The following is a 24,069-nucleotide window of genomic DNA, read 5'->3' as shown; positions in this document are numbered from 1 at the left end:
CATTCTCCTCTGACCTCTAGCATCAACAAGGTATTTTCGCCCACAGGACTGCCGCATACTGGATGTTTTTCCCTTTTCACACCATTCTTTGTAAACCCTAGAAATGGTTGTGCGTTAAAATCCCAGTGAAATACTCAGACCTGCCAGTCTGGCACCAACAACCATGCCACGCTCAGAATTGCTTAAATCACATTTCTTTCCCATTCTGACATTCAGTTTGGAGTTCAGGAGATGGACACCCCTAAATGGAGGAGGAGGAGGACCACACCCCTAAATGCATTGAAGCAACTGCCATGTGATTGGTTGATTAGATAATTGCATTAATGAGAAATTGAACAGGTCTTCCTAATAATCCTTTAGGTGAGTGTATATGTCCAAAACAAAATTACGAACCTCAAATTTAACATAATAAGGACACTTTAATCATTAAATATTTGTAATTTTACTCTGTCCAGACTTTATAGACTATATATATTCCAGACATTCACCAAACATTTACACATATTATTTGTATATTATTAGGACTAAATGCATTAACAAAAAATATGAGATTAATCATGATTAAGTATTTTAATTAATTGACAACTCTACTAGAGATAATATCATGGAACTAGACATGCAATTTTACAAAACGGAGTAATTTTAAAATATCCCCTGTAATAGGAAATGCTTCTATATTTGTATTTCTCCTGGTTTCTCACGGATCCGCTGAGCCAGAGATGGGAAACCCAGTAGGGATCATTGAGTAAACCCATTACACGAGAGGTCAGATATTTCCATGCGTCTTACTTTCTCACGCAAACACATGTCAACAGTCTTTCTCTGCCTAAGATAGAGAGTCTGAAGACATTTTTCAATCTGTCTTGAGGTATTGCTGTCTGGCCATGCAGGATAAATTAGTTAATACCTGACAGTGGTAAAAAAAAACTAAAAAAAACCTGCACCTTTTAAAGATGAAGTGTGCCATTTCTGTCCCACTGGCAAAAACTGCAATCATAATTGCAAATAAGAAAGTAAAGTAAGTAACTAAATAGCTTTTTTTTCCTGTAGACATGAGGTGAAGTTCTATAGAAGTAGTAGTGCTTTTCTGTGTAAAAGTCCTGCTATTATAGTAAGATTTTGTTTGTGGTTTGTTTGATATATTCATATTCATTGGTTATAAAACATTCAATATCCAGTGTCATTGCACACCATTAGTTGTGTTTCCATTCGAAGCTGGGAATTTATCTTATTCACAAAATTGGAATATCGCATAAAACATTTGCAAATAAAGCAGCGTTTCCATCCCACCCCATCTCAGAACAAAATGATAAATTGATTCAATTGATCTTCTGGTTAGTCCGGTTTTCCAATCACATCTACTGTTGAGGCAAAGTCACATGAGTGACTTTATAATCCGAGAGATTAATTCAGTATGTGCTTCCATCGTAGTTTATGCGCATGTTTTATAAGATTAACAATTTTTCTGCCTTAATTGAGTGCACACGTTTGTTATGCACATTTTTAGAATTTATGCATATCTTGGCATTTCCATCCAGTGTTTTTTATGCAATATCCCAAAATGCACATATATATAGGAGGATGGAGACAGCTATTAACCTGAAAAATGGTGCAATGTGTCCTTATGTGCCATATTTGAACATGTGTGAATAGATAATTTGAGGATATCTGAATATAATCCTAACAATATTTGAGATTTCAAAATAACCACGTTTTTGAAATCATTTATTTTGTTATAGTTTTATCTTTTTTGCTCAACTATTGTGAAAATTTTAGTACATCACGTGATATCATATATATATATATATATATATATATATATATATATATATAGTCAATTAAAAGCACTCTTTAGTATATTTACTGACAAAAAGTGAGCTTAAAAGCGGTAGAGCTAGAGCTGGGAATGAAGCGAGGAATACCTTTGTCAGGGTGGGTTGGTCTCCCTGGAGTCTCATTTACAAAATATTGGCTCAGCCAAACTGTCTACACATTGATTTAGTGCCGTCCTAAGATACCTATGTCCCAGCCTCTCGCATCGCCATGGCAACCCCTCAGTGCAAGGGCCGTGGATGTTGTGTTACTTGATACAATATCAGTTGGGGTCTATGCATACAGATCACCCCTCAGTGCTGGCTTTGCCAAGTAGCTGTTTTAAAGTTAAACAACCATTAAGACCTCAAGAATCGATGATGTCTGCTGCTATAATTGTGTATAAAACTACACTTTTAGATTCTCTGTGCTTGGGAATGCCTCCTTCGGTATTCTGAAGGGTTTTTATGGGTTAAAGAGCCTCACATTTTCTGTATTTTAACAATTACAACATGTTTTCTACAGAACCAGGAAGCATTCATCCAGTATATGTAGTACACAAAGAATGCTTATACTTGTTTTCACCTGGTGATATTTATCTCAGAATCCCAAGGCCACTCATCCTCAGCTTTAATATGCAAACATTTATGTTCTGATAAGAATATTTTGGGGCTCAATGAATTTCACCTTCTACATTCAAGGTTTTTGATTGAGTGCAAAAACGTCAGACCTCAAACCTCAACCTCATCAGTCTTATTCACTAACCACCAGCGATCCGTTTTAATAAGCTGCTATAGGTGATGCTGCATGCGATGTATATTTTGAGAAAATTAACGTGTTGTTTGACCTTGGATGCATGTACATCTATTGTAAAAGACCTCCAAAACAAAATTAGGAACATTTAAAGCAGACCTAGTATGCAAAATTCACTTTTTTTTTTTTTATATATTTTTAAACATATTTATGTGTCTGCAGTGTATGTACACAACCACCCTGTTGTGGTAAAAATCCATCCACTCTGTTTGTAGTTTTCCCCATAAATCTGAAAGAGTGTCTCAAAATGAGACAGCAGGCCTATTAGCATAGCTCCTCCCCTTTAGTGAGCTGAACACAGTCCATGTTTATCTCATCGGCAGAGCATTTAACAGCAGAATTCAAGAAATATACGTTGCTTTGACTTTAATACACAGATCTAATATACACATGTGATTTCTTTACTTGCTGTTTACGTTCACAGACATAATTGACTGTAGTTTTTGGCAGAGTATCCGAGGCACGAGCTGCATTATGATCAATTATGTTCAATTGATATATCATGCCATTATGTTTTCTGTAGTATTTATTAAACACAGTTTACTCATTTACTAAATATGAAACTATAACATTTCGATCCGATTTGTGCTGAAGGCGAGCAGAAATGAAAACTTCTCTCTGCTTGTCTGTAAAGTGAGTCAGACGCACTCAAGCAGTTTTATCCAATCATAGGCTATACGTACATCTGTTTTTATCGTTTATCAGCTGGAAAAAAAAACGTTCTGAAAGTGATTCCAATGATATCGTTCCTCTCTGTTGTTATTGTGATAACTGTGGCATGAACTCTGCTATTCTTTTATATTTAGAACGATTTTTAGGACTATATCTATCATCATCGTTACAGTTATCTTTCCTGGTGTGAACAATGCAAAAGCTGAAGCACAAATAGAAAAGTAATATGGTCTGATGAGTTGTCTTTCACAACACCTCCTCGATTCAGCATGAAGTACACAAGCCCACAATCTGTGATGCCAACTGTCTGCTGTGCGGGAACTGTAATGGTTCAGACTGATATTTCATGGGAGTCTTTACCGCTGATGATTGTTCTTAATTGTTGTTTTACAGACAGAACATGAGGCCATTTTCAGGCCCAGATGCACTCATATGCTGCAAACACAAGAGCCATATAATAATCCTAAACTGTCATGGAAACACATTAAACTGGGTATGAACGTCAGAACAAGCAACCTCCAGTCACCAAATCTGATTTAGCTTCCACTGATGTAATCAAATTTAACCAAATATATGTAAATAATGTAATCAAAAGTATCTAACTAAAATATTATAATGTAACCAGAAGACATATCCACAACTCGCATATCTACACTACTGGTCAAAAGTTTGAAATCAAATGATTCTCTTTTTGAAAGAAGTCTCTTCTCGCTCACCAAAGCTGCATTTATTTAATCAAAAATACAATAAAAACTATAATACTGTGAATTCTTATTGCGCTTTTAAATAACTATTTTCTATGTGAATATATGTTAAAATGTAATTTATTCCTGTGATCAAAGCTGAATTTTCAGCATCATTACTCCAGTCTTCAGTGTCACATGATCCTTCAGAAATCACTCTAATATGCGGATTTGATGATCAAGAAACATTTCTTATTATTATTATCAATGTTGAAACCAGTTTTTGCTGGTTAACCTTTTTTTTGTGTGTGAAAATGGTGATACTTTTTCAGGATTCTTTGATGAATGGAAAGTTCAATGAACAGCATTTATTTGCATTTCTTATATTTACTACAGCATTAACTAAACATTTTGTAACATTATAAATGTCTTTACTTTCACCTTTGAAAAATTGTCACTCAATTTAATGCATTCTTGATGAATAAAGTTTTATAAAGAATATATTTTTTTACAATCTTACCACAAATGTTTGAATGGCATTCCTTCAACAAAAAAATGAAGCAGCAAAAACTGTTTTCAACATTGATAATAATCAGAACTGTTTCTTGAGCATCAAATCAGCATATAATGATTCCTGAAGGATCATATATATATATATATATATATATATATATATATATATATATATATATGTGTGTGTGTGTGTGTGTGTGTGTGTGTGTGTGTGTGTGTGTGTGTGTGTGTGTGTGTGAAATTAGTTATTTCAAATATAGCCTTAAAAGAATGTCAGATGAGATTTTACATTTATTAATGCAGCAATGGGTTGCAGTCTGGGATGAGGATTTGGCCTGATAGTTAATGATTAAACACAAAGGAGGGTCTTCCCCTCGCAGACGCACTGAGCTGCTGGCCTGAGGGGGGAAACACACACACACACACACACACACACACCACAAAGCAACATGCGCTCTCTGCATTCCTCCAGTCTCTTTGTCCAAACTGCATACATTAAACGCTCGACGGCACATCCTTCCCGCAGACAGATGCGTGTGTAGCGCCTGCCATGACAAATTATCATCTAATAGCATTGAAACATCATTCTGACTGGAGGGCGTTAACAGGACGTGTTCTTATACGTAAACATGCTTCAGATGGACATAATTTGGCGTTGAGGTTTGCGTTTTCAAGACGAAAGCAGTTCAAACACGAGTGGATCCCGCGCTCTTCTGTCAGCAGCCTCTTCACCTCATAAACATGCGTGATGCTCTCACAACCTTTTCTAATTAATAATTCAAGAACAGACGCAAACGTAGTCAACTGCGGGTCAAATCACAGTGGGCTTATGTTTGGGACCATTAGGGGGCCCAGCTTGTTTGTCTTCCTGTTCACACTTGAGTTTTGTCCATTGTCCAATTCGCAAATGAATCGTTCTTTTGAACCGATTCTTTTTAACGATTCGGTTGAAAACATTTGCGAAGTTTAGGAGTAAAAATTGGAGTTTGGAACAATATTGTTAACAGGGGATGCGTAGTATAATTATTAATTACTTCCAGTTATTATTAATATTACAAACTCTGCTTAAGAGTTTTAAGAGTCTAGTGATGCTTGAAAAATAATGCAATAAACAATACAGTAGGCTATAGTGAAAACAATTGTAAACAGCAAAAAACGTCTATCTTGGGACAACAATTTGATTAGTGATTGTCAGAACATTTTTACATTACAAGACAGTACGGAATTTGGTGATGGGGACATTTATTAATAGGCTAAGAGTGGATAATAACAAAGCGAGAAATCATTTTTTTCTAAATTTTGGTTAAATTTCACGGGCAAAAAATGTCCATTGTCTGTTGTTATTAGTGTAGCAATAGACACAGAAGTGATTCCTAATGAAATTTTGAAATAATGAAAATTTTGCTGAACAACAGAAAATGTAATTGCTCCTGAAAGTCGACATGAAACAAAAGTTGCAATAGTCTTTTCTTCTCTCTAGTGACACACTGTAGATCCAGTGAAATATAGGGGCGGGGCTTAATCTTGTTGAATTGGATGGTTGAATCGTTGTGGTTTGCTATTGGTCAGTCTTATGTGAGTGATATATATATATTTGAGCCAGTTCACTATATGTGCAGGGATAAGAAATGTATGATGCTGATATTGATATTCCGATTTCATCAAAATATCTTCATTTGTGTTCTGGAGATGAATGGAGGTCTTATGGGTGTGAAACGATACGAACTTAATTAACAGAATTTTCATTTTTGGGTGAACTATCCCTTTAAAGGTGCAGTGTGTGATTTTTAGCGATATCTAGTGGTGAGGTTGTGAATTTCAACTAACAGAAGTTACAGTGGCCGACAGGAAAAGATGTCGTCGTCTGAGACAGCAGAGAGTAGCCAGTTAAGCAATGATGTTTCTTTACAAAGATAAAGTAAGAAATTATGTTTACTTAATTATTCAGTAAAACTAAATATAATTGCGAATATTATTGTTACTTGTTCATCATTGTGTCAGTGTTTTATCCGCTGACTTTAGCTAGTTTCTTTGCACGAAGAACAACATAGTGACGAAACACGTTTGTCCGTTTAGGGCTCTAGGGCCCGTAGAAACATGACGGCGCAAAATGGCGACTTAACATAGAGGCCCCGCTGTGTATGTAGATATAAAGTGCTCATTCTAAGGTAATAAAAACATAACAGTTCATTATGTAATGTCTTTATACACCACTGAAAACATAGTTATGTATATGATAGGCTATTGCAATTTCTGTCAACAGATCCTCCTAAATATTACACAGTGCACCTTTAACAGTTCTCAAAAATGACTCGGAATCAATTATTTGAGCCAGTTCACTAAAACCGTCCGAACGTACCGATTCAATTTTAAATGAATCGAATTCCCACCCAGAATTTCCATTTTCTACAACTGCTACTGCTACTGCTAGGCTTCTGAGTATTATTTACATCACGCCGATAACCCTACTGGACGAGCGTCGCGTTGCGTCATAAATATTCATGAGGCAGGACTGGCACATTCGGGCTCCCGGGCGGCCCCGCCTCCCACTATTCTCAGCGTCTCTCTCTCTCTGTGTGTGTGTGTATGTATATATATGTGTGTGTGCGTGTGTGTGTGTGTGTGTGTGTGAACTCCTTGAGCATTCACGATCGCCTCTAATCACTGATCTCCAATCAAACACCAAACCCAGCTTCGCAGAAACGCGGCAGAAAACACAGATAATGGAATATCCGTTTTCCGAATCTATGGCAAATGAACACTGATGGATTAATTGGGGAATAATATACACCCATCGCACGGTAAGTTGTTTGAGGAGGTCGGAGGGGTGAAATGATGAAGCATGTGGTAGTTGTTGCGACCTGCTATTGTCTCGTGCGTCCACTGATATTTTGTGTCCGTTTTACATTTGTTGGCAAGGAAACGGCGAGATTTCTTAAACCTCCTTTTATTTGGATATCCAAAATAAATACGAATAAAAATGCGGTAATGGTGTGTAATAGTAAATCATGTAGAACTTGGGTTGTTCGGACACCTTGTGGAAGCTACATGCTGGAAACAAGTGATCTTCTCATACGTTCTTCAGCTTCATCTTCATGATGATGATTGACACTTGTCCTCATGGCATGATGCATCAGCTATGTAGAATTCGCGTTTAAAATGCTCTACTAGGGAAGTTTCAAAGATTTTGTGCGAAATAAGTGATAGGAAGACTTACAACGCGCATTGTATTTGATGTTTAGATGCATTTGACATGGTTTATCTGGTTTGTCATCTGGGGTGTCAGTAATGCTGGCCACAGATGGCTCCACATAAGCTCATCGGAAAATGCATTCAATCAGATACACATTTTGGACAGAACAGCATAATTTAGTGACTTGTGTATTGATTCAGGGTCTCCTGCAAAATTTTACTGCATGCAAAGAACAGAATGCAGGACTGTAGTATATTCTGAAGACATGAAGTGGTCACATGATGGGGGAACCCTCACATTAGTGGGCAACACATTGCATTGCATGTTTAAAGGATGGTCTCTGGTTGCTGTGGTTCCCCAAATTAGGGGTATGGAACTTGAAAATGCATGACATTAAAAGTGATTACATGTATTTTGTGTGGATTTGAGTCAGCTTTAATCTCACTACCTAATACTGGATTAGTAAATTGATACAAATAAGGTGTGTTTATTGGATTGGTAAAATATGGGTGTTTTTGAATTCAGTTTGGGCAAGTCTCAGTTCACTGAATTTTTTTTACAAAATTAATCTTGTGCATCGGTCCTACATGAATAAGTTAAACAAACATAATTTGTTAATGTAACTTCAACATCATGGAATTAAGTTATTTTAAGTGACCCAATTAAGTAGTCTCAAAGTTAAATTTATGTCTCCCTGACATGATTCAGGATTTCAGGCATTTGATTTCATATATATTTTAGCGTCACACAACTAAATATATAAGACTGTATTAGCTACAGTAGTTGACAAACTATTAGCTAGAAATAGCACATTAGCATCTTAAATGCTAATCAATAAATGCTCCTTCAGCAAAGCAGTTAAGAAACTAGCAGTATCAGTCCACAGCATACGCAAATGCTCTTCAGTGTAATTTAAATGGTTCTAATAATTCCAACATAATTGAACATTAATACAGGTCTTCCCTTTTTCTCATCTTGCTCAAAAACACATAAAATAACACTTCATTTCAACATTTACTCTCTCTTGATTCAGCCATATTCAAAGCAAGCTGGGAACTAACAAGCACCACCCAGTTTCAGTTAATGCAACAAAAATCATTCATGTAATCCCAACACAAACAGATTAAGTAAACTTAAATTTTACATATATTTAAGTGGATTGAACACAATTAAATAAAGTAAGGACAAAATGTATAGCAATTTAGTTGCTTTAGCTCATTTTAACTGAGCAATTTGAACAAGCAGCAAACATCTTTTTTCAGTGTTGGTTATTCAACCAAATTTGTTTGACTTTTTTGTGACATGGTAAGATTTTACTACTATTTGTACTTACTGTACATGGGTGCCTTCAGGATTTCATCTGATGTATGGACAGAGAGAAGATTTATCAAAAGTTTAGGAAGAAATTAAATTATTATCCTATTGGTTTAGGTCAAATTAGTTTACTCTAGTATGTTTAACTTAACTTTTACATTTGTAACTTTTGTAACTTTAAAAGGCATTCGTCTATTTTATTTGTAAAAAGAAAACTATGCAGTGTTATTTCACATTTGATTTCAATTTCTGAACTTTGTTCAGTTGTATTTATTTGTGATATCTTTAATTTAATTTGCTTAGCCTGTTTGTTCTTATTGTATACTGACTGTTTACTTGCCTTTTAATAATGTTTGAAATGTATAATAGTCTAGTTTATTGGTTGGTTGTTCTTTAGGCTGTTGATTTTTTTGTTCATGGTATTCAGCTGCAGTGTTGTTTTGCAAAAAGACTAGGAAACAAATATGTTTGGTTATCTAAATGTTAGATTTATTTTTATTTTTTTCGATATTGGAATTGAAACTGGGAATCGATAAGCAGAATCGGAATCACAGTGCGTACAGCCGTATTTAATTATATTTAATATTTATTTATTTACCGCTCATATACTAAATGTTTTTGAGCTTTTTGGAGCAAAAAGTCCAGTGTGATTTTTGCTAAGTAGGACATCTTCTGTCATTGATTCCTTCAATTCTCTCAAATCACAGGGAAATGATAATGTTGTTGAAGCCACATCGCCAACCCTAACCCTAAAATCTGATTGGTTGATAGGAATTCCTGGACAAATGTTGATGAGCATAGCCTGTCTAGGACAAGGAAAAGCCTACAGAGGGATTCATTTAGTAACATCTGTACATGTGCGGAGAACACATGGCTGATAGACGGATTCAGACTGCCTGCGCTATCAAAGAGGAGATAGTTCCTGCTCCTGGATTATTCATGGCAGTTGTGAAGAAATGTCACAATTTTCTGTGATAAGAGAGCTTACAAATATGATTTATATTGGTATTTATCTGCATTTTTTCCCCCGAGAGGCAGTTAAAGCTGCTGTGTGTGATTCCAAACATTGCTCTGTTTGTTTGAGCATCCTGACATGTTCAATTTTGGCTCATCCGATGGTGGGAGTTTGAGTCGGGACAAACGTTTGTTGAACAATAGAAGAATGTTTTCTTGTCTGATGTTTCAGAAATTTAATTTATGATGTGATTGAACGTATATAGTCACCACTTTCAAACAACTACAGAACTATTGTCCAAGTAATTGTATCTAATTTATAAGTTCATTAGATGTAATGGTAGAGTGTTTTTCCATCTATCAAAAGGCTGGTGTAGGGTTTCCAGAGCCGTAGAAAAAACCTGGGAATTCAAAAATGGAAAAAGTCACAAAATTCATAAATGTAATAAATGTTTTTGAAAGAAATCTCTTCTGCTCACCAAGCCTGTATTTATTTGATCAAAAATAGAGGAAAAATGGTAATATTGTGAAATATTACAATTTTTAATAACTTTTAATCAAAGCTGAATTTTCATCATCATTACTCCAGTCTTCAGTGTCACATGATCTTTCAGAAATCATTCTAATATGATGATTTGATGCTCGAGAAACATTTCTTATAATCAATAAGTTGTGCTCTTCATATTTCTGTGGACAATTTTTCCAGGATTCTTTGATTAGAAAGTTCAAAAGATCAGCATTATTTAAAATATTAATCATACAAAATGTATTTTCTGTCACGTTTAATCAATATAATGCATCCTTGCTGAATAAAAGGACAAAAAAAAAAAAAAAAAAAACCTGGCCGCACTTTTGACCGATATTGTGTGTATATTATCTGGACTGTATATAGACTATTGCGTGGACACTGTAGAACAGCACAAAAATGCAGCAAATATCATGCCATTTGTTCAGTCAAAAAGAACAGAAAATATTGGGAATGCCTAAACCTCTTTCCTGAAGATCTGACGGTTCAGCAAATGTGAAGCGCCACACATGATGAATGCTAACTTCAGTGGAAACATCTGTGAGACTGAGACGCGTGCTGTGTTTGAGCACATTGTGTTTGACAAGGGCTTATTTGTAGATTTTCATTTGGAAAGTGTCCTGGCAGGGTATGAGCAACATGAATATATAGACATCTACTTGATTGTTTAGTTGTAAAAGCACAGTTTAATTGAAACTGCTAAGAACTGTGCCAGGTCAGATATCCGTCAGATGTGAAGTCGGCTGGAATGGAGAGAACGGGAAGATGAAGAATACTGAGATCCGCTGTGACCCTTTTCATTCTTCTGAAGTTTCTTTCTGAAACTCTGTCCAAGTGCTGTGGTTAATTCTCTAATCGGAAACGCCTCAGTCAAGATTTTAATTACCCAGCAGTCGAAATGCAGTCGAAGGAGAATCACGGTTTCCCCGTAGAACAACTGCGGACTTTCCTGTGTGCAAGTAATGGATTTTCTCCGTCTGTTAATTGCTGGTGGATTGGAAAAAGGATATAGCGCAGAGCTCTTGAAGTGTTTGAAGAGAGAATTATCCACGCGAGACGCTTTGGATTTATGTTTTAGTTCCAGAGAACACATTTAAACTGAACTCTGCTTGACTGCGCTTCATTTGCTCATTTCTGTGCTGGCGTTTTTAAAACGGGTTAGATGAATACTTAACCCTTCAGAGTTAAAAACATAATTTAGTGTCACAGTTAATATACAGTATGTCAGAGCGCTGCTCCATGTAGGCTACATGCTAACACCAGCTTGTTATGTTTTCTCCTGAAAATGTGAGTGGCGTTTCCCATTCAAAGCTTTCTAGGGAGTTGTGGGTGGTTATTAGGTGTTCTGTGTGGTTCATAATGGTCACTAGGGTGTTGCTTACAGCATTAGCATTAGCGTCTCTTGACCAAATTTCTATATACCTAGTAGGGCTGCATGCCATTTAAAAAAAAAAAAGTTTATAATGATGTTGCGATATTTTGTTTTTCTGTAGCTATATTTCAATATGAAAATACTGGAATTTTCACCAGATGACTTGAATAATATTTGGATAGAATTATCCACAAAATAAATTTCAGTGAAATTTTAATGAAAAATGTTTTAATGAAAAACTTGTGTGTTCACACTTTTGGCTCATTCTTTACAAGAACCAGCTCAAACCCCTTTCAGTTACTATAAAATGAACTGAGTCAAAGACTTTATACAGATGGTGTATATCTATTTTTTTTTTTTAAAGTCTGAATTTTTTTTGTCGGTTGACTTGATTGAGTTGACCAATGAAATCGGCTGCGGGGTGGGTTTGCGTATGAACGAGAAATGTTCATTAGAATTTATTCCATTCTGAAAAATATTGATAAAATAGTTCAATGATACAATTGAATACAATTATTTGTATTCTATGTGAACATGCAACATCCAAGTGAAACGGATTATCAGAAGAAAAAAAAAAGTAGGGAGGGGGCTTGGTTGTTGATTGGTTGGATGCAGATTGCTGAATGCGAGCTTGCTGTGAGAAAGGGGCGGAGTTTTTGTGGACGAAATGATCGGAGAAGTCCAGCTTAAGTCACCAGAGAGAAGTCTGTCGTTTCACCAGAAGTTACAGTTATGACATTTTGATTAAACATTACGGGGTCAAAAAAACAATATGATGGATGAATCGTTCACTATATGACGTTTTATGTAACAAAGTTCGGGAGGAGCATGTTCAGGTAATCATCCAATCAGCACAAGAAGAAGCCAGGATAAATAAAGCCTTCCCTTACCTCCTGTCTCATGACAAATTTCTCAGCATCCCGCCACCACCCCATCACCTCACATTCGGCTGGGTCTACTCATAGATAGCTACCTATGATCTATACATTCATAGGGGGGAGTACTCTGGGGTCGGGCCGAATTCCGAGCTCGGAGCCCTCCCCCCGGACAGCAAGCCAAATACGCATTATAATTTTACATCAGATTTCATTAACATGTGAACTCGTGAAAATATCCTTAAGGCTGCATTTACACTGCAGGTCTTGATGCCCAAATCCGTTTGTTGAATCTCTGATTTTTTTTTTTTTTTTTTTTTTTTTGATGACCAGCTGTAATCTTCTTCTTTTAAAAGTGACCCATATCCAGGGCCAGATCAGAGGCCTTTGGGCTCTTAAAGCTACACTGTGTGATTTTTACCCCCATCTAGCGGTGAAATTGTATATGACTACCCAGTGAAAATTTGTTTCTGTTCCTCTCAATTCCGAGAGCGTTTTAACTCCTACGGTGGCCGTATTATTCCAAGATTAACATGGCTTCCAGTTATCACTTCGTCCATGACAATAATAAACAATACGTCTAAAATGAATAAAACTACAGGACAGATGTCAGGAGGTAAACGTCACCCTTGGAATCGGCTATCCCAGCATAATCAGATTAGGCTAATGTTACAATGTGTACAAAGTAAAAGCAATTAAAAATAACTAAAATTTACAGTGTCCTTTTTTTATATAGCTTAAAAAATTGCGCCTTTAAAACTATTCATTACCTGTGATCCGTCGCAGCACAGATTTATGTTACAAGGTAAACAATACTTTTTCACCATTGACGCGAGAATGAAGTTAGGCTATACTAGAGCTCGTTCTGGCGTTATGCACAACCATGCTATGGTTAGACAAGCAACTATAAAACTTCGAATTTACACAAATGAATTACAACAGGCTGAATTACCTGTCGAGAAGAAAGCAGGCAACCTCGGCGTCCGTTTTAAAATCTTTTCTCCTCATGAGCTCTTTCCATCTGGGAAAAGTTACTCCAATATTGACTATGGTCTTGCTGATTTGCCTGTCGAGTTGACGTTTTAATTCTCTCTTTCAAATGTGAGTACGCACGCACGCACGCACGCACGCACACACGCACACACACACACACACACACACACACACCACACTATCTTTCAAATCTGCCGGCACTCGCGAGCTCGCGAGTAATCTCCCCCTCGCATTCGTCACGGTGTCACTGAGTGAAAAACGCAAAAGGCGAAGCTTGAATTTACAGGCATGTCCCTCTTTGGCTAATGTAGTTTCAAGATGGAGGGGCAACATGGCGACCGGCATTCGAACCCCTTACCCGTATGTACTTTCAATGGCAGATTATAAACTTAAGAGAATACTTTATTACTTGAAAGAAGTAAATATACATTGAGCACATATATTTTTGAAATAACTAAGTGTTTTTTGCTAAGAATCAACTAAGAAAGTTACACAGTGTAGCTTTAAGGGGCCCTTTATCCACAGAACTATTATCTACATTCACTCAATCTTCTTAATCACAAATCACAAGTTATCAGCCTTTATTTTGCTGGAATAAATGCCATTAACAAAACATCCGAACCAATGAAGATTGTTTATTGTGCATCTTTTAGCAAAACTTGTTGTTCTGTGTCTTAATGAATGAAGTTATGCTTCATATAGAGAGATAATAATATAGATTGTGCTTTTTCTTTCCGTTTGTTCTGTCTCAAACACAGAGCTTATCGACGCCACTTCTTGAAATGAACTTTTGCATGTTTTGTGATTAGATGTGGACTGCGGTCTTGAACTGAATGTGACGCGTCTGGTGTGCGATACCTGTGAGTTGCTAGACAGGGTGCATCTTGACACTTCTCTGGACACATCCATTCAAAGCAAAGCAATAAAGTGCAATTTTAAAGAGACCGTCAACTCATTATAAAATGTGGTTATAATTTTTTTCTGGTTAAAACAAGAACTACGAAATAGCTTTTTTCCAATAGCTATAAAGACTTTAAAAACTATTTAATTTTATAGGTTACCTCTGTTCTTCTCTCTTGTGTATTATTGTAACTAAGTATAAAATTATGATTTAACAGTTTTTGTTGTTGTTTTGTAAAGCATTGTATTTGGTACCTGCAATTCTTATAACACATTGCGTATACGTGTTGGATGCCTTATACCAGTAAAACAACCCAAGGTAGTCATTGTAGCTAATCAGAGACAGAGATGTTGAGCGCGTGAACACGATGGCCAATCAGAGACATATGTTTTGCGCGTGAAGACGATGGCCAATCAGAGACAGAGATGTTGAGCGTGTGAAGACGATGGCCAATCAGAGACAGAGATGTTGAGCGCGTGAAGACAATGGCCAGTCAGAGACATATGTTGAGCGCTTGAAGATGATGGCCAATCAGAGACAGAGATGTTGTGCGCGTGAAGACGATGGCCAATCAGAGACAGAGATGTTGAGCGTGTGAAGACGATGGCCAATCAGAGACAGAGATGTTGAGCGCGTGAAGACAATGGCCAGTCAGAGACATATGTTGAGCGCTTGGAGATGATGGCCAATCAGAGACAGAGATGTTGAGTGTGTGAACACGATGGCCAATCAGAGACAGAGATGTTGAGCGCGTGAAGACGATGGCCAATCAGAGACAGAGATGTTGAGCGCTTGGAGATGATGGCCAATCAGAGACAGAGATGTTGAGTGTGTGAACACGATGGCCAATCAGAGACAGAGATGTTGAGCGCGTGAAGACGATGGCCAATCAGAGACAGAGATGTTGAGCGCGTGAAGACGATGGCCAATCAGAGACATATGTTGAGCGCGTGAAGACGATGGCCAGTCAGAGATGTTTATGAATTCATTCAACAGCACTCAAAATGCTAGAGGGAAATCCTGGTATCGTCACATTTTTTTATATTTCAGTACCGACTTGTACCAAAGTAGGTATAGTACTTTTGACAACACTAAAGAGTTGACGTCATTCGCCACTATCGCTTTTTCAATGTATTATACGACTCGCATTGACAGGGATATCTGATCTGTCTGCTTACATGGCAGACAAAAAGGCACATATCTGATTCATATCATATTTATTTCCTCATATGAATGAGGCCTGAAACCATTCTGAGAATATCAGAATTCATGTGCTTTTTTTCTTGCTCACACGTTCGTGGGTCATATCCCATCTGTGCCATATGGGAGGAAAAATCAGAATTGGGTCACTTGAACCATATAATGTAAATGCGGCCTAAGATGCATTTAGAAAATGGAGGAATTTCCATTTAATGCCGACTTTAAGCTTAGAGTATCAAGCCGTTAACTTAGCAACATGCTAACACTTGTATCTTTGTTGAAATCAATAGCATCTAACGCACATGAGGAGCACTAATTGAGTTTTTCTAAAGAGTTTGTGCCTATGAAGAGCGCTCAGTTCAGCTGTGGACAGGAGGCAGCTTTCTATGTTTTGCAGTCTGTGTCTACCAGTTGGTGCTTCATCATTTATCTGAGCTGGGCCTCATGAACCCCCAGTCCATTAGTGGCTTCTGACTGGTATCACATTACACTGATGGCAGTCAGAGAGACGTTGTGCTGGAGAAATGTCACAGTTTGTCCCTCGGGACAGTGCTTGGATCACAGGCTCAGATACAGTACACATGAGCTGGACAGATGCTGTGTTGGCTGGGATGGACACAGCCAGAGGACATTATCTGACATCAACATAGTTCTGGAGGATTTCCTACACATTCATGCAGATGTCTTGCAAACAGCTAGTTTGTCTTATACGGTATTTATGCATGAGGCATCTCATTTTGCTTTTTCTAAAGGATGAAATAAAACAAGCTAGCTATTTTTGTCTTTTTTTGAGCACATAATCAAAGGAGATCAAGCCTCTTTTAAGTATAAGTAGGGGTGTTTGCTAAGGCAAGCATTACTATTAATATTGTTCATATGTTCAGTTATTGCATTGGTGATAATAATACAGGGCGAGCACATTAAAATAATTTAAGGGGCATAATGACAATGTATTAGAATACAAAAAGTACACTAGGATTTAAAATACTTACACACACACACACACACACACACACACACACACACACACACACACACACACACACACACACACACACACACACACACACACACACACACACACACACACACACACACACACTATCTTGCCGATACTAGTAAAATCTTTATATTGAATAATGTGTTAAAGGTATAGTGGAGGATTTTCTTTTTCCGGGTGGATCATCAAGACTATTGGTCCTCCTAGTTGTCAATCATTCTGGTGATATGTTTACGTAAGGCCATCGTACGTGCTCGTCCCTAGGTAGTTTTATATGTGTGGTGAGCTACGGTTTCAGCCATTCATTGAAGCTCGCCGTTCTCACCGGGTTTTTTCAAAACGTCTGAGGGTCGCAAAAGAAAAAGTGTCTACGAGTTGTATGACAAGAAGAGAAAGGCCTTGAATAATGTGTTAAAGGTATAGTGGAGGATTTTCTTTTTCCGGGTGGATCATCAAGACTATTGGTCCTCCTAGTTGTCAATCATTCTGGTGATATGTTTACGTAAGGCCATCGTACGTGCTCGTCCCTAGGTAGTTTTATATGTGTGGTGAGCTACGGTTTCAGCCATTCATTGAAGCTCGCCGTTCTCACCGGGTTTTTTCAAAACGTCTGAGGGTCGCAAAAGAAAAAGTGTCTACGAGTTGTATGACAAGAAGAGAAAGGCCTCTGAAGAAAGAAACAAGACCAGAGTGTTTTTGGGATAATATTTCACACGCTGGCGTGCGCTAAAAGCACAGGTTAGGCTTCCCACTGATGCCTCAGTCGCGAAGTTTCTACTCGACAGGTAAAGTTTGGCATGCTATTTGGAGAAATCCATTTAAAATCACTGCTAGTAAAAGTTAATGTAAGCTATGATTAGCGATTCTAGCCCTGGCACAAGTCACGCACCGCGCAGACACGGTAAACATCTCAATTTGTCTAAAGTAGCCTTATGACCAAATGGTAAAAGGTATCACGCTGAAATGTTCTAAAACCTTGTGTGTTCATTTTTGATAATTCCAGTGTGTTCACCATAGTATTTATTACACAAATGCAACAAGCTACTTCTCCATTGCAGATCATGTCTTGAGTCCTCACTCAATCGATCAGTATAATAAGTAAATATAACACGGAAGGGCATTTGACATTTTGTCTTGCATGAATGTTTTTGAGTTAGTTTATAATTTGCAACATAATTGTGCCACCAAACGTGACGGTGGCGAGTCTGACATAGTGGAAAAAGTGCAAATCTTCTTTTGGAAAGTAGGCTTGTATGAGCCATGCCGACAGCAACTTGTAAACAGAGCGTGCACGAGGAGAACTAGGTGGAAAAAAAGTGGAGAGGGCGGTTCTTTTCTAAAATTCGGGAAAATCCTCCACTATACCTTTAAATGATGTTCTTAGTCTCAGCCCAAACAGAAGCTACAGTTTACTTTGAATTAAATGCCCGATATAGTTTAATAACCAGGAGAAAAAAATCTTTATGCATAATGCATGACTTTTAATTATAAACAAACCCGGAATAAACTTGACCCGAAATGTCTATGCTTTACTATTGCTGGCTTCTCTTTTTTTAAAAAAATAAATAAAAATAATATGCAGTGCACTCTTGCAATCATCTGCTATATATTACAATACAAATGCCATAAAGTAAACATTGTCATATTACATCAACAGCAGATCATAAGCAATTTCTTGGCAAGTTCAAAGTTTTTTCACTTTCAATAGTGCAACGGTAGCCTAATATTTCTCCAATAAAATGCTTTATTAAAACACTTAAATTAGCTCATGTCTCAGCATATATTAAATTGTTTATTAATATTACTTAACATTACTTATGACAATAAATTAATTTAAAGTTACACAAATATAACATAAATGCCTTTTTCATTATACAGATATGAGTTTAGTAAACGTATAATTCTGTGAATGAAACCAAGGCTTTAATGGCATCCCCAGTATATTTTACAGTTTTTTTTGGAGTTAAATTTATGGGATATAATACCGCTAAGATGACAAGTGATGCAATTGATTAGGATAATATGATTATTTAAAATGTTTCATATGAGAAAGATGTTTGTATTACTGACATTTCGATTCTTACTAATACTTTAAATGTACTTAACATGGGGTGATTTCTTTTTGTGTGTGTGTTTGTAAAATGCTGTGTTGTTATGTTAAAAGGGGCATACCCCTTTTTACAAGATGTAATATAACTCTCAGGTGTCCCCAGAATGTGTCTTTGAAGTTTCAGCTCAAAATACCCCACAGATAGTTTACTCTACCCTGTTGTAAATGCCCATTTTTGAGTGGAAGGAAAAACATGCTGTTTTCGCGCATGTATCTTTAAATGCAAATGAGCTGCTGCTCCCCACCCCACTTTCCAGAAGAGGGCGGAGCCTGTACAGCTCGTGCCTCGCATACTCTGCCAAAAAATAAAACATGTTTGGTTTTGATTATCGTCTCTATCGCGGTCACACTCCCTTGACATTGCAGTTCTTCATCATCATGAAAGTTTATTATCTGCATGCGTTTTAAAGTCCGCACAGAGAGCTGGATGTCAGATGGAGCATCCCGTGAGTATTAAATTAAGTTCTCTTTCATGTCTTATTGCGCATAAACTGTCAAATACACACAAGGATATGCCAAAAACACACAAAGTTCACATAAACACAGGCGGTTATGTTTGCGAATGTTAAGAAATCGCATGTGTATATTGGATCTGTGTATTAAAGTGAAAGCAGCGTAATATACAGTATCTACTGCTATATATGCTGTTAATATGAATCAAACAACAAAAGAAAAACAGAAAATCACTCACTGCTCTTGACTGAATAACTTTAGTAGCTTTAATAAGAATATATTTCTTCGGTGAATGCTGCTGTTAAATGCTCTGGCGAGGAGATAAACATGGACTGTGTTCAGCTCACTGAGGGCGGGGTCTGTGCTAATAGGGCGGAGTCTGTCAGCAGTGGTGGGCGTGGCCTAAGCATGTGTGACATCACAAAAACTATAATCTGCAAACGACTTGTTCTGAGACGCTTCTTATGATTTATGTGGATTAAAAAAAGAGGAGTGGGTGGATTTTTATCATTATAGGATGGTTGTGTACACGGCTACACGCACTACAGACACACATTTATGTTCAAACATGTAAAAGAGAATTTTGCATAATAGGTCCACTTTAATGTGTTAACGTGAGTATTGAGGAACTTATAGGCACCACCTCCAGCTCATGATGCCATTAGCGACTGCCTAGTTCGCCTATGCCTAGAAACGGCCTATACATGAGTGATGGCTCAAATTGTGTGGCTTGTTGAAGAGAGGGGTTCTGATGCTAATTCGAATGCTAAGCAGTTGGAATTATGGATGATAAAGCAGAAAAACTAATATACTTGGTCTGAAGGAAGGACCCCAAGCGATAGAGACTTGTGGGTGGACTCTTTCGACTTGGGCCGGTAAACAACAACCTAGCAATGCTCTAACATCCACCCACAATACCCTACAATAGCATCATTGCAACAAGTTTGGCACAGGCAAGTGCAAATCCTTCATACACATACAATAGTAATGTGTGCAAGTGAAGAGGACCAAATGACCACAGATGGAAATCTGAGCTACACTTAAGTTGAAAAAAAAATTGCCTTTAGACACTTTGGGTCTAATGAATAAATATCTATAAAATGTATGAAATTAGTTATTCAAAAACGAACCTGCAGCATATTGACAAAAGTGGTTCTAGACTTGAGACAAAAGACTAACATATGTACTACATCCACCATGTTCTCCTTATCCTGTGACCTACAGTACCATCAGTTGCGTCACTTCACTGCCATTCACAAAGCCCCTCCTGTGGCCTCATGGGATAGTACAGTGTCCATCAAATGCACACTTCACAATCTCAGTGGAAGTTTTTGCCTACTGTTTTTCGAATACTATGTTTTTGAACATACCACTCTTTTGGCTTACTGTTTTCGATTAGTATTTTAATAGTTAGTATTTTTTTCCCCTAAACACAGCATTGGGTCACAATTCATTTGGTTTTTAAGCCTATGCTCCTAAAAATCTGTTACGTATAAATTTGTTCCCGCAAATTTTTTACTTTTCTTTTTTTCTTTTTCTTTTTTCTTCTTTTTTTAAACAAATTCTATGTTTTCAGTTTTTTTTTTTTTTTTGCATTTAGAAAAGGATGAAAAAAGCAGTTAATTAAGTAAGGGATAATGCCCGACGAGGTGTCCATTAACAGAAATTAATGGACGACGCGGAGGCGTGGGACGGTTGCTTCCGCTAAGTCCATTCATTTCTGTTAATGGACACCTCGAAGGGCATTATCCCGCTTATACCATGGTCACTTACGAAAGAAAGAAATATTTAATCAATTAATAATACTTTAATGTGTTTTAGAGTAAAAATCGTGAGGGTTTTTATTTATTAAGTCGAGCGCACTATTTAATATCTCCCGTATACAGGCGTTGCCAAGCAACGTGGCCACAGCGACCCGACCGCAGCAGTTGATCAGTGAGTTTGAGCCAGCGCAATCATTTAGAACTGTCATCAGGCAAATTGACGGGACGCCTTTCCTAGGTGTACATTATCACTTTTTAATGGACACCCTGCAGCCAATCAGAATCGTGTATTCACCCAGACCATGGTATAATATAAATTAAGGATGCACAATATATCGGCCTCAGTATCGGTATCGGCCAATATATGTTCATTTTTAAGGTTATCATTATCGGCCCAATAAGAACATTTGGCAGATTTTTTTAAAGCCGCTAAATAATGTATTATTTCCTTTAGCTGAGACACTTCAGATGCGCACTGTTCGCCATAATGCTTTTGAATGGCTTGAAATATGACTGTAATCACTTCAAAAAGGAAAATACAGTTAAGTGCAACATGTGCTGTCAAATAGGCTGCATAAAATTATAATGAGAACATTATAATTGTGTGCTTGGGACATGGATTTTAATGGTGAGAGTTTTGTTTTTGTAATCAGGCATTCAAAAATTATATAAAATTTGGATTTAGATTTATCAGCCAATATATCGGTTATCGGCTTTCAAATATAAATGATTATCGGTTATCTGTATCAGCCAAAATGTTCATATCGGTGCATCCCTAATATAAATACAATAATGCTGCATCATTTTTTTTTATTTTGTGTTATTTATTAAATAAAGTGATTAAGAGCTTCACAGCATATTTCAAAACAAAACATTGCATTGTTCTTTTTTGACAAATAAAGTCCCACATAGCACAGCAGAGCTTCAAAGTAAAAGTAAGACATGGAAAATTTTTGGATAAAACTTAAAGGGATACAGTAATTATGATAGATAGATGGATAGATATCCATGATAAAAGTGCATCCACACGGCTAGTTATTTTAGTTGATAAAGTTTTAAATATGGATATTTTTCTTAGACAAACGCATCGCTTCACTTCAGAAGGCCTTTATTAACCCCCAGAGCCATGTGGAGCACTTTTATCATGGATAGTTGCACTTTGATGGACTTCCAAAGACATACACCCATTCACTCCCATTATAAAGCTTGGAAGAGCCAGGGCATTTTTTAATATCAAGTCATCTTCATTTATATAGCGCTTTTAACAATGTAGATTGTTTCAAAGCAGCTTTACAGAGATAAGCGTATAATTTAAGGTAACAGAGATTGTTCTGGCTTTACAGCAGAGTTAAGTTATTTTCCATCTAAAGCTAGTTTTGATTGATTTGCTTTCGTCGCAACGATCATTTGTTATTAAACCAGGGGCCGCTAAGACGGCATAATATAACTCTGATTGTTTTTGTCTGAAAGAAGAATGTACACCTAGGATGGCTTCAGGGTGAGTAAATCATGGGCTAATTTTCATTTTTGGGTGAACTATCCCTTTAAGGAACAGTTTGATGAATGCAGCTGTTTTGCATCAATCAGAGATATATCAAGAGACAACATCTAACTAGTTGGCAATGTAGTAAGACTTCAAGCCTTACTTCTGACAATGTGCTTGCACTTTGTGAAGATGGACTATTAGGGTTTAGCTTTTCCTGAAGGTGTGTTTTTGATTTTAAGTGGCCATCATAGATCTTCTTTCAAGTCCAGTCAACTGTGTTTTGATAGGACTTGCAAAGCAGTTGCTGTCCGGATTCATAGAAATCCTTGGGATTCTGCTCTGCTCATACCTTACATTTCAGAAGGCCTTTTTGACAAGCTCTCAAAATCCAGGTATTGTGAAATCTATTCATGTAGCACCAGTCAAAAAATCCTACAGTACTTACTTGCTCGGGCGACATATTGTTTGAATATATGATTTGTAGGACGTTCTTGCTGTCAGTGAGTCTTGCTGTAGAATGAAGAATACGCTCTGAAACTCGAATCATACGATCTGACTTTGGTCAATTTTTTTTGGAGTTGTAGGTAAAATCTCTGCGAGAAAATATCTCATTTTATAGCCTACCTGCTGTTGTGTAGGATTATATGCAGAAAAGCTTCAGTATATTGGTAATTAGTAGGGATGCACTGATACAGATAACCGATACTTCTTTACATTTGAAAGCCAATAACCGATATATTGGCCTATAAATCTAAATCCAAATTTTATAACATTTTTGAGAGCCTGATTACAAAAACAAAACTCTCACCATTAAAAGCCATATCCCAAGCACACAATTATAATATTCTCATTATAATTTTATGCAGCCTATTTGACAACACATGTTGCACTTTACTGTATTTTCCTTTTTGAAGTGATTCCAGTCATATTTCAAGCAAATCAAATCCATCATGGCGAACAGTGTGCATCTGAAGTGTCTCAGCTGAAGGAAAATAATACATTATTTATCAGCTTTAATATATTGTCCAAATGTTCTTATTGGTACATGTAACGCTATCACTGCAGGTACACTCACTGTAACTGTAACATTGGAATTGCTCAAAGCAAAACAATACTGTGTTATTTCGCCACAGAAATCAGAAGGGAGAAAATTGTTCATTTAAAAGTTAATTTGAATGTATAACTATATAGACCTTATGCACCAGAGAAACGAGGGCGCCGCCATCTTTAGAATATTGTCTTTGAACTTCCGTTTTTCCAGTCGCTCTGTATATTTCTATGGCATTGCTGTCCAGGAGTAATTAGCTTTTGAAGTGGATTTACTTAATATAAAGTTAACAAAAGTTAACGAAAGTTATCATGAGGATTGTAATGTTTAAACCAGATGTCTTAACAAATGTCAGTAGACCGGGAAGATTTTAAAACGAGCCGCTTAT

At 37.0% G+C, this 24,069-nt stretch overlaps 1 protein-coding gene across 1 annotated transcript in view; it reads left to right on the top strand.

The window, feature by feature from the left end:
- The first annotated feature begins 7,069 nt into the window (after positions 1-7,069).
- Positions 7,070-24,069, top strand: part of plppr1 (phospholipid phosphatase related 1) — an 82,897-nt gene continuing 65,897 nt past the window's right edge. Inside the window, exon 1 of the mRNA XM_079862141.1 lies at positions 7,070-7,294. The gene's annotated coding sequence lies outside the window, so the exon portion shown is untranslated. The remainder of the gene's footprint in view (positions 7,295-24,069) is intronic.

The sequence above is a fragment of the Squalius cephalus genome (genome assembly GCF_949319135.1).
Source record: "Squalius cephalus genome assembly, chromosome: 24".
Classification (NCBI taxonomy): Eukaryota; Metazoa; Chordata; class Actinopteri; order Cypriniformes; family Leuciscidae; genus Squalius; species Squalius cephalus.
Note: the sequence above shows the minus strand (reverse complement) of the source record. Positions and strands in the feature narration are given on the sequence as shown.